The sequence below is a fragment of the Acomys minous genome (assembly GCF_964271855.1).
Source record: "Acomys minous genome assembly, chromosome: 9".
NCBI classification, from domain to species: domain Eukaryota; kingdom Metazoa; phylum Chordata; class Mammalia; order Rodentia; family Muridae; genus Acomys; species Acomys minous.
The window spans coordinates 27,906,864-27,919,277 of record NC_140490.1 but is presented as its reverse complement, the minus strand read 5'-3'; positions in this window follow the sequence as shown (position 1 = coordinate 27,919,277).

The following is a 12,414-nucleotide window of genomic DNA, read 5'->3' as shown; positions in this document are numbered from 1 at the left end:
CCTGTACATCATACACGTGTGTGATATACAAACACACACGTGCACACACGTTTATATATCTGTTACACTTCCTTGTCTATTTGTGAAGGCTAGTTTTGGTCATCAGCTTGATTAGATTGAGACATGCCTAGTGGCTGAGTGAGGCATGCCTCTTGCTGTGATCTGGTGGTATTAGAATTCAGCCTGATCTAGTTTAGTATTCCTTCTACCAGTAGTCCACACCCTTATAATCAATTATCATCAATTCTTACAAATCTGCTGACTTTTGGAGGCACAGGGAATATGATTAGTGGTATTCTATAAAACTTTTGTCTGTTTTTTTAAAAAACAAGGACTGTAATGCTGTGGTCACTTGTCTTAAGCATCTTTTGATAAAGTACAAAGAAAAAGAAAGAGCTCACATGAAATTCAAACTTCAAAAGGACTTTCATGTGTGTCCTGAAAGAGAATTTTTTTCTCTAGCAGCCCTGGGCCGAAGGATGCTAAAACCCAACTCTAAGCTTTAAGAGATGTGACAGCCTAGGGGCTATCTAGTCATGGTCCTCCACAGCCCATCTCTTCCCCTTCAAATATAGTATCCACATGCTAACAAAAGTCCTTCTCTGACTTTTGCCACCACAAGCAAGTGCATTCCCTGTAGTGCCTCCAAGTCATGTATTCTGTGTACTAAAAGCCATGTATGCCTTAGAGCACTCACCCCCTCTTAAAGAGCATACTGCAGCACACCCCACAAAGGTCACACTGAATACCTCACTTGTAGGAGACTGTTGAGTTTGTGTCTGGTTATATGTCTAGAAGCAAAGATTAACAGTAAGGATGGGCCCTGAGAGGCATCAGCAGGGGGTGCAAACAGGGGTGCATCTGCTCGCAAGGGTCAGCAGCATGTTTCCTTAGGCAAACTACACCTATCAGAAGTTCAAAGTTCTCAGTCTCATCTTGATTCTCCTGGTTTATATGGTAAGCTGGTTCCCAAGGCATTTGCCAAAACACCAGGTTCTTGTGTCCTCGGGCAAAGAAGTAGAACACAGTTAGAAATAGAAACAGAAATAATTTTTTTTAAAGGAAGATAATGCAAAAGAGTGAGATTGGCCAGTGTGCTGGGAAGGGACTCCAAGTTTGAATGTGCTGGACTACAAGCCTCATGACCCTTTATAGCTCATTGCTTCATCCATATTTTTCTATCATGAGACTTTTTTGTGGGGACTGGGGGCAGGGGGTAAGGAAGGGGGTGAATCTCTAAATGATACACATGATGATGATGGTGCCAGAGGCCATCACAGATACAGCCATCCATGATAGGCCCTGAACAGAAGAGCATTCAGTTCTCAAGAGGAGCTTCACAGAAGGGATAGTCACGATGGAGAGCATGGCAGGGTTCTCTACATGAGAGATGGATCCTTCAGTTTCAGGGAAATAGTTTCTGCTGAGAATTATAATGATGAGCTTGTGGACATCCCCTGGCATGGCATGAGTATTCTCTCACTAACTTTTTAACAATGTAATTCTAATGTGTAATAATGAAATCCATTTTATACTCAAACTACTTGGGATTATTTGAGTTTTTGCCCAAGTTTTTAAGATTATTTTTATTGTGTGCATGCATGTGTGTGTACACATGTGCATATGCATAGTGTATGCATAGCACAGCACATGTGGGTGATATGTAAGAGGACAACTTTGAGGCATCAGTTCTCTCCTTCCACTGTGGGATATGGGGCAGGAACTGAGGTGTCATGTTTCTGCAGCGTGCCCTTCTACTGGTTGAGCCATCTCACCAGACCTATTTAGGCTTTGTAGTTGAAGTTTTGGTGTCATTAAAAGCTCAGTTATGTTATGAAAACAGGTTTTTGTTTTAATCCTTGGTGTGGGATATGGAGCTGATTCAGATTGTCCACAGCAGTAAACTTTTTGCCTAGTGTGGGCTCTGAGAGGGGCTCCTTGCCAACTGCAGATAGTTTAATTCTTAGGATTCTGAGGGAATAAAGTCCAGAGCCCAGGGAGAAGGTAGACTCTGAGAAAGAAGAAGGAATCAGCTGCTTCCCACTGCTGCCCCTGGTTGCTGTTGATGCAATTTTTTAATATATTTTATTAATTTATTTATATTACATCTCAATAGTTATCCCATCCCTTGTCATTTCCCATTCCTCCCTCCCTCCCATTTTCCCCTTACTCCCCTCCCCTATGATTGTGAGTAAGGGGGACCTCTTCCCCCTATATATGTTCATAGGGTATCAAGTCTCTTCTTGATGCAATTTGATGAGAAGAAGTTGGAGATATCCTGAAATGAAGATTAGATGCTTCCCCCCAAGGAACTAAACAATCCTACCCAGCAGGAAGTAGTCTAAGAGAGCTATGCTGAACTATGCCCCTTTTCCCCACTAACCTTCTTTCTCTCCTACCTGGTGTTGCGGGGTTGGATGGGATTTGGATGAAGGGAGGTAGAAGCATAAGAAACCAAATAAAGTAGATAAAAAGTACACCTACAAGACTTCATTATTCTGGTCATCTATGTCCTTTCATGAGTTGGGAATTTCTTTCCTTTAAGGATTTTGCTCCTTTCTCTCTCTTGTTCTAGTTGTTCCATAGTATATAACTTCCTGGGAGGAGACAGTTTTATTGACTCTTGAATAACAGGAAACGTTGTAGTATAGTAGAACTTCAGTTGCAGAGTCAGTAAAAGCTGCTGTGGTCATAGACAGCAAAATTCAAGGATCCATGATTGTTGCATCATCTATGTAAAACTATTTGGTGTATCTTTATGCTCTCCTTCTCTGCCCAGAAGGATTCTTCTTTGTGCTGAGATCTGCCAGCCTGCAAGATGGGATGACTCTCTGTTTTTATAACAATGAGTTTCCCAAAACCATGCTAGTCCCTACTGCAACTATTCCTGGAAAAGTAGATAGAAAGAAAATTGAATACTTCACCCAACAATACAGGAAAGACTTTATAGGTGAAAGTAACACCAGTGGGATGCCATGAACTAGAAAGGAAGTGCTATGCAGTTAAAGAATGTCAGTGAGTGATAGTGACCCATCAATCAAACTCTCCATCCCAATAGTCACCCAATATTCAACTCTCTATCCTGATAGTCAACCAACATTCAACCTTCCATCCAATAGTCACCCAAAAATTAGTTCTCTGTCCCAAGAGTCACCCAACACTCAACTCTCCACACCAAGAGTCACTCAACAATCATTCTCCATCCTAAGAGTCACCCAACACTCAACGTCCCATCCCAAGAATCACCCAACAAACAACTCTGCATTCCGATAGTCACGCAACAATCAACTCTTCATCCCAAAAGTCACTCAACAATCAACTCTCCATCCCAAGTCACCAAACAATGAACTCTCTATTCTGATAGTCACCCAACATTCATCTCTCCATCCCAAGAGTCACCCAACACTCAACTCTCCCTACTGAGTCACTCAACACTCAACTCTCCATGCTGAGTCATCCAACACTCAACCCTCTATCCTGAGTCACCCAACACTCATCTGTCCACCCCAGTAATCACCCAATACTCAACTCTCTACCCCAAGAGTCACACAACACTCAGCTTGGCATCTTATTGGTCATACAACACTCAATTTGCCATCTTGTCCAGATGACACTGAGGTGCTTCCTGAAAAAGTCCAAAAGCTTTCTATTCTTCCAGGTTGGTCAGTGAAGGTAGAGGTGGAATAGAGGGACTATCTTAATGAACTGCAACTTGCCTTCAGTTTAAAATCAAAACCCTGTAATGAAAATTCCATGCAGTCATACAATAGTATGAGTCACTTTTCTATTCTATTGCTGCACCTACTAAATATTTATATCAACTAGCTTTAAAATTATCTACCCTGATATTCACAGTAACTCCCATTAAAGCTGTCTTCCTGGGTCTCCCTTCTGCAAACAAGTGATTCATTTATATCATTTTACTTTGTTTTGGAGACTAAGACATTATCAATCTACTTATTATACTAAAATATAAATGGTTCAATGTTTCAAACACTATTACTAACATACAAAGCAGCAAAAAAGAAAGACAAACTATTTACTTGCTCACTTTATATTTTTATTTCAAAAGATAATATTTTTAACATACCAAAGTTCCTTTTTTACAGGCATTTTTTGGGTCTAAAAAAGTGTAGCTACTCCAGGATCATGGCAGAGTAAAGAAAGCTAAGGTTATCACTATTTGGTGTTTTGTAGAGACCTTCAGATTAAGCAGTAATTAGCTCTAATTCTAGCAATGTATAATACAGAGCCACAGTGAAAGAAAAAAGTGTTTTTATTTTCCTGGTGCAGTGTTTCTTCAGGCATACACAGCAACACATAAATTGATATTTTATTATCCTTCCAAAAGAGTCTCAGTTATTTAAAACAAACAAACATGCAAACCAAAGAACACTGAGCTAAGGCTAAGCTTACTGAACTATTCTAAGAAGAAACAGATCTCCTTCCTTGTTTCCTTTAAGTTCTGTTCATGGGCTGGCCTATGCCTAACTCTGTCTTCATGTTCTTCATGTCTGTTATTTCTCTCTATGTTTGACAAAATCCCCCAAATTGATTAATAGAATAGTGAAGATACACTTTATCATGGTGGGATTGCATACCAATAGTACTCCATCGTGATGATGATGATGATGATGATGATGATGATGATGATGATGATGGGACTTAACTAAACTTTGAGGGTTTTCACTTCCTTATACCTCAGTGTAACAAGAAACCCATACAAGAAGCCAGACCTATGCTGTATCCCTCAAGGCCCAACCACGGAGACCCACTTCCTCCATCTAGACCCAACTCCCCAAAGGTTCATAACCTCCTAAACCAACTCTACCACCTGTGAGTCACATGTTCAAATATGAACACATGAGAGACATTCCAGACTCCAAGGTCATAAATCCTGCAAATGTATGTTTTCTGTAATGATGTAAATCTGGGAGGGAAGGCATATGAGACATTGCTGAGTGTTCTATGAACTATCAGGATTAGCTGTTCCATAGGCTGTTAAATTCTATAATGATATTTACTATGAGGCATGGGGTAAAATTGAAAGGAGAGAGAAGAGTAAATTGCCCAGTTGTGCTGCCTACCTTTATATCAATTTGACATAAGTTTGAGTCATTTGCTAAGAGGGAACCTCAATTGAGAAAGTGCTCCTGCCACGCCGGTCAATGTGAAAGCCTGTGGTGTATTTTCTTGATTAATGATTAATGTGAGAGGGCTCAGATCACTATGGGTGGAAGCACCCCTGGGTAAGTGATTTTGAGTTGCAAAAGAAAGCAGGCTAAGCAAGCTATGAAGATCAAGGCAATAAACCCTTCTCTATGACCTCTGTATTAGTTTTTGCCTCCAGGTTTCTGCCTTGAGTTCCTGACCTTTCTCCTTTCATGATGGACTGTGATGTACAACTGTAAGTTGAAATAACCCCTTTCTTCCCCAACTTGCTTTTGGCCATGATGTTTACCACAGCAATAGAAACCCTAAGCAGGACAGCCATACTGGATGATTCTCTATATTATCCTGTGAAACTTTTAGCATTAAAAAAAAAAAAAGAATCCCAGTTCACAGGGAGGCAGAAGCAGAGAGATTGCTGTGACTTTGAGGTTGGCCCGGTCTACAAGGCAAGCCCAGGACAGCCAAGGCTGCACAGAGAAACTCTGTCTCAAAAGACAAAAACAAACAAACAGAAAACCTGAGTCACTAAGAGAGGATGCTCTGCACCACTACCACCACCATCACCACCCAAAACTCCTACCCAACCAATTCTGAAGCATCTCTGACAAGTAGTAAGAGTTATGGACCCGTAGTCTACTCTCTTCCGTAGACTGTCTGCCTCATACTTCAGCGGGACACATAGGAAGTCTCATTAAGCTCAGACACGCGTGCGCACACACACACACACACACACACACACACACACACACACACACACACGCACGCACGCGCGCACGCACACACACACACGCACACACACGCACACATGCACACACACGCACACACACGCACACATGCACACACACACACACTTTCTCATCTCAAAATACCTCTCATACTCCTTTGCAGTTCTTTCCTTCTTGCCACAAAAATGGCATTACCATCTACTCACCTTCAAGGAATAGTTATAATGCACAATGAATCAAAAGAACTGAAAAATAGCATACACATGTTATAATGGAAATGTCTAAAATGATTAAGAAGGAATTCATTGCTGCTTCACAAATCTTTGCAGCTTTCTAACATCATAGAAAAGCTTGCAAAAATAAAATACTTCATGACATTTTTCAGAAACAAAAAGAAAAGGATGTAAATTTTAAAGAAATAAGTGTCACTTAGAGAAATGGAGTGACAAAAAAAAAACATTGAAATAGGAATCCTGAAACCCTCACAGGCTGTGATGAGCACATCCAAAATGATGAGTAACAGCCACTCACTTAGGCAATGCACACAGTTGGGTGGTGGGGACTCAGTGGGCAAAGGCGCTGTGGCTCCTGAGCCTGACAACCTGACTTCCGTCATTGGCAACCACACGGTAAAAGCATAGATAGCATCAACTCCCCCACATGACGTCCTCTGACCTTCACCTGCAGCCTCATGCCAACACCCTCAATGAATGCATGCCTGCATGAATGAACATAAAAACATGTTTTTATAAGAGCATATCAAGCAAGGCATTCGTGGGCAGTGCCACATCTTAATAGAAACGCAAATAACTCTGGTAAAGAGCGTTTCTATTATAGCTGTAATTACTATAAAATGTTACGGTTATTATTTTGTTTATTTTTATTTTTAAGTAATTTACTCAGATTACATCCCGACTGTTATCTCCTCACTTGTATCTTCCCATTCACCCTCCGTCTTTTACCCTATTCCCCTCCCCTAGACCTGTGACAGAAGGGGACTCCTCCCTCACCACATGATCACTGCCATTCAGGTCTCATCTTGATAGCCTGCTTTCCCTTCCGCTGATGCCACCAGGCCTCCCCACCAACAAGTGGTCCAATAGAGGGCACCAGAGTTCATATCAGAGTCAGTCCACGTGCTCCACACAACTGTGGAGAATGAACTGTCCATTGGATAGATCTGAGTAGGGGCTCTAGGTTTTCTGCATGCATTGTCCTTGGTTGGTGCAGCAGTTTGTATAGGCCCCCTGGGTCCAGATCCACCAGCCTTGATGGTCTTCTTGTGGGGTTCCTGGCACCCCTGGGTCCTTATATCTCTCCATTCTTTCATACTCCTCTCACCTGGAGTCCTAATAGCAAGTCCCAGCATCTATTCCGATCCCCCACTGAGTGAAGACTCTCAGAGGACGTTTATGTTGTGCTGGTATCTAATCATAAGTGAGTATATACCATGTATGTCTATCTGGGTCTGGATTAACTCACTCAGGATGATCATTTCTAGTTCCATTCATCTGCCTGCAAAATTTCAAGGTTTCCTTGTTTTTAATAGCTGAGTAGTATGCCAGTAGTGTAAATTACCACAGCGTGGTATTATTTTGTTTTTAAATAGTTTTAATTCACATTTTATTTTATGTCTGTGGCTGTTTCACCTATAGGCATACTATGTGCCATATGTGTACCTGGTGTCCTTGGAGGCCAGAAGACAGCACTAGATCCCTGGAACAGCAGTTACAGAGGGCTGTGAGCTGACATGTGGCTGCAGAGAATAGAACATGTGTCTTCTGAAAGAACAAGAAATGCATCTAACTGCTGAGCCATGTCTTGAGCCCTGTGTTGTTACGTTCATTTTGTTTGTTTGTCTGTCTGTCTTTTGTTTTGTTTTTTAAAGGCAATATCTGAATAAATACACACACACACACACACACACACACACACACACACACACCAAGCTAGCCTCAAACCCACAATCTTACTACTTCTGCTTCCTTGATTCTTTTTAAAGGGTGTAGTTAAAAGGCAAACGATCTCATGTGAGCTTAGTGAGCTAAGACTGCTGTCCTATCTTAATTGTATTTATTGTGAATATTGTGAAAAATGAAATAGCACACTATTAACTTAAACCTTCTTCCATCTGGTCCTAATCAGACTTACTCTAAACACAGATGGAGAATTTCATTTCTCTGTGAAGCCTTTCTATTCTTGTCTTCAGGTTTTTGTTTTTTGGGTTGGTTTTTGTTTGTTTGTCTGGTTGGTTGGTTTTGGTCTTGGTTTTTTTTTTTTGTGTGTGTGTGTGTGTGTGTGTGTGTGTGTGTGTGTGTGTGTGTGTGTGCTTGCCATTGGTAGGTCCTACAAGAAAACCTTCTGCTTCTGATTTTTTAAGTAGACACATTGTCAAATTGCCCTGAAGTAGATATGTTTATACGTATGGATAAGCAGCTCCCTGAACTTCCTACAGAGAAGCCTCACCTCACCAAGAAGTAGTTTATAGAGATCAAAACCAATGTATGAGTCAGATGACAGAGAAGAAGTTCATGACAGCTGTCTTCTAGGACACAACACATTTAACTCCCTGGCCTTGGATGAGACTGGACCAGTCACCTTGCAGGATACAGATGGGGCTGCCACTCCCTAAAGACCTTCTGGAAGTTGATGGTTTAGGGGGAAAGGATCATTGTCTCCAGTTATATAGCCACTAGTGTGTTGTCCATTCTCCAATGGACCGTTCCACTTCCATTCCTGTGCAGGAGGCCCAGGTCAGACTTAGCAGGTCACAAGGGGAAAAAACTAAAAAGGTATGGTAGCGAGAGGGGGGTTTGTTGGAAGGAGGGGAGGCTGGTGGAAGGCGGGAGGAAGATGAGCGGTGAGAGTGGCTATGGTCAGATTGTATTATATAAATGTATGAAATTGTCATAGGAAAAGGTAATTTTTTAAAAGCACTTGGAAAATAGAAATGAACCTCACATCATTAAAAGGAGGGCCTCTACTAAAAGGTAATGGGATAATATGGTAACTGAATGCCACAAAAACAAAGAACACCGGAAATGGTATCTTGTAGGTTAGTTTATAAAAGTCTGGAAGTATATATTTTCACATTCATTCCTTAGCTCTTTGAAAGGCCATAGTTTTAGACGTTGACATGATTTACATGCATAGTATACGTTGAACTGAAAGCACAGAAAAGTACAGGAAAATTCATACATATTAAAGGTTCTGTACTCTGCCCAAATTAAATTAGTATTATTTTATAAGAGATAATGGTAAGTTGAGATATATTTTATTTAAAACTCCTAGACTATCATTGGTGCCTAAATAAAAAAACAGTTTGAAAAATCCATAGAGGAATAGATTGGTGAACTAAAAATACTTTTTCAACAAAAGAGAATGTCAGATGGGAAAAAAATAGAAGAACCAAAAAATAAAGACCTTAGCTCACAGAAGACCTTGGTAACAAGATTCAGTCATTGCTAGTGCCTCTATAAACATAGTAGACCCAAGCAAGGTAGCTATCCAACCCAGCTGTGTCCTGGAGAGCATTCCACATAGGGACTCACATCAATTTCCAGTACACTTGGAACATTGCCCAAAAGAACATTCGACAGTCAGTAACCAAATCTCAGAACTCTGGAAAGACTGTAGGCATGCAATGTGTTTCCAGCCATGGTGGAACTAATTCAGAACTAGAGAGCTATCGAGAGCTCCTCAGCCACTTAGAGAGTAAGCAAAACACTTGTGAGACTTAAAAAAAAAAAAAAAAGCAACCAAACTTAGTTCTTTCTTAAAAAAGGTAACAAGTTTATAAATATTTATATATTTAGTTATAGTAACCAATGAAAGACAGACTAAGAAGCCAAATTTTAGTCACAGAAGAAATCACAAGGTAAAATCGAAAATATTTTGCACTGAAAGAACTTCACAATACCTCGAAGTCATTTGGTTACTCTGGGACAGCATGGTACAGATAGTGAGAGAAAAGGGGCCATGGTGAAAACTGTAAGTAGCTCAACATATTGCAGTAAAAGAGGAGGCAAAAAAGAAGGTTGAAGGTTTAAATATCAGAGCCCAAAGCACTGAGGAAGAAGAAGAATAAGAGGCTCATAGCTGAGTGTGAGGAGATTATCAACCTAAACATATGAAAGGAGGGGCAGGCTCTGCTCCAGTGACCATAAGCACCTGTGCCTCACAAAGCCTCCAAGGAGTATGTGTAAGTCACTATGGTCCTCTTATAGCAACATGCTGCAGAGTAAATTATAACTAAGGAGGCTTCTAGCAAGTCTGCACCCACTTCAGTAATGCAGATCTCCCTACAGACAAGGTACTAAATATGAGCTGACAGAAAAGGACTTCACTACATGTTGGTGGCTGTTAGGGAGTTAACATCTACCATGGTCAGACTGCAAGCCAGTCATGTAAATCTGAGGACAAAGACAGCCTAATAGAGCTGAGAGCACTTGGGATACTTGTGAGGTTGAAGACAGCATCACTGCACAAGTGACTGACAGGTAGCAGACTATCAAGGCCAAGATTAACAATGCTGGAGTGTGAGATGAGCAAAAGTGGGCATCGGCTGACTGAGTTGGTTTTATGTGAGCAGGGAATGACCATCGCTTGGTTGGGCCAGAAGGACAGACATGGAGCATGTGAACCTCCTCGCCCTCCCCCCCACCCCCCCTTCCGGCTCTGCTCAAGATAACATGGAGAGTTAACCAATCAATAGAGAGCACTTCAACCCCTGTCCAGAAAGACCCTGGACACAGGAAATTCAACAGCTCTTTCCTCCCTTGGGAACGCTTCTTGGGAGTCTTTCTCACTTTTCCATAATAATTCTTAATAATACACACTTCTGCTTTGAATATGGCTTCAGCCTGGTCTACAGACAGCCAAGGCCACACAGAGAAACCCTGTCTCAGAAAAAAAAAAAAAAAGAGAGAGAGAAGAGAGTACATCATTAATTTTCTTTAGCACATGACAACAAATGCAAACCTGCCCCAGTCTTACCTTTGGTGACAATTAGTGTGTGTCATTTTCTGTCCTTGGGCCAGGAAAAATTATGTGAATTGTTCATACTAAAAAGTTCCTGAATCATAATCAATGTAGACATACATAAGGGGGAAAAAAAGACAGCTCTAAAATCAAAGATCTGTACTTCTGCCTTAGAGCGGATGTTAAAAAAAAGGGCAACCTAATCTCAGTAAACAGAAGAAAGATCAGAGGAGTCTGTGACGTCTACAAAAAAACAAAACAAAACAAAACAAAAAAAACAGGGGGAAAAATCTATAAATTTAAAAGTTGTGGCTATGACAAGAGCAACAAAACTGAAGATCTCTATCTAGGCTAACCAAGTAGGAAGAAGGTGACAACAGAAGGAAACAAGTCCAGAAATGAAAGCAAGTATTGCTACATGCAACTGAAATCAGCTTTTAATTGGCGTGGATGTATGTGCCCGAGTGCCTATAGTTGCATCGTGTGCTTGCAGGACCCCGTGGAGGGCAGAAAAGAACATCAGATCCCCTGGAATTAGAGTTACAGGCCGTAATGAGCCACAGTGATGGTGCTCAGTTCCAAACACGGTTCCTCTGCAAGAGCAGGAAGTGTTCTTCATTTCTGATCCAGCTCTCCAAAGTCACCCGCTCCTTAAAGAGACATTTCAAAGATTATAAAGGAACTTATAAACAAACATGCCAAAAGATAAGATAAATGAAACAAAAATAAATGATGGGCAAAATATCTGAATGGACGCAATGCAGAAAATTCTGATACTGTAAAAACATTTAGTACTGTAAAAAACTTCTGTACTGTTAGTCATTTGTCCTTTAGGAAGCACAAATTGAAATCACAAGATACCATTGAGCATTCACACATACTTATGATGATAATCAAACAGAAAGACACTCCAGTAGGCATACAAACCTGTGGAAGGTCTGGAACCCTCAGCTGGGTGGTGGTGGCCCATGCCTTTAATGCCAGCACTTAGGAGGCAGAGACAGTCAGATTTCTATGATTTCTACACCAGTCTCGTCTATAGAATGAGTTCCAGGACAGCCAGGGCTATACAGAGAAACCCTGCCTCAAAAACAAAACAAAACAAAAACAAACAAACAACAACAACAACAATAAAAACCCAAAACCACCACTACCAAAACCAAAAAAGATCTCTAACCCTCATTTATCACTGGTGGGAAGGTAAAGTGATAATACAGCTTTGCAAAATAGTCTGATAATTTCTTAAGAAGTTAAAAACAACACCAACAACTCACTACGTGGTCCAGCAATTCTCCTTCTTGGAACCCAGGTGAAATGAATACACTTTTCTGCACAATTGTTAGTAAGTGAATATTCACCACTATATCCTTTCAAATAACCAAAAACTGGAAACCACCGAGATGCCCACAAAATAATAAACGAATTAACAAAGCCTGATGAACCAGTAGACAATGCTGTGCTTAGCAATGAAATGGGTGAAATGATAAAATGAGGAAGAGCATGGGTGCAGCTCAGAAACACGCGGTCGGGATACCTA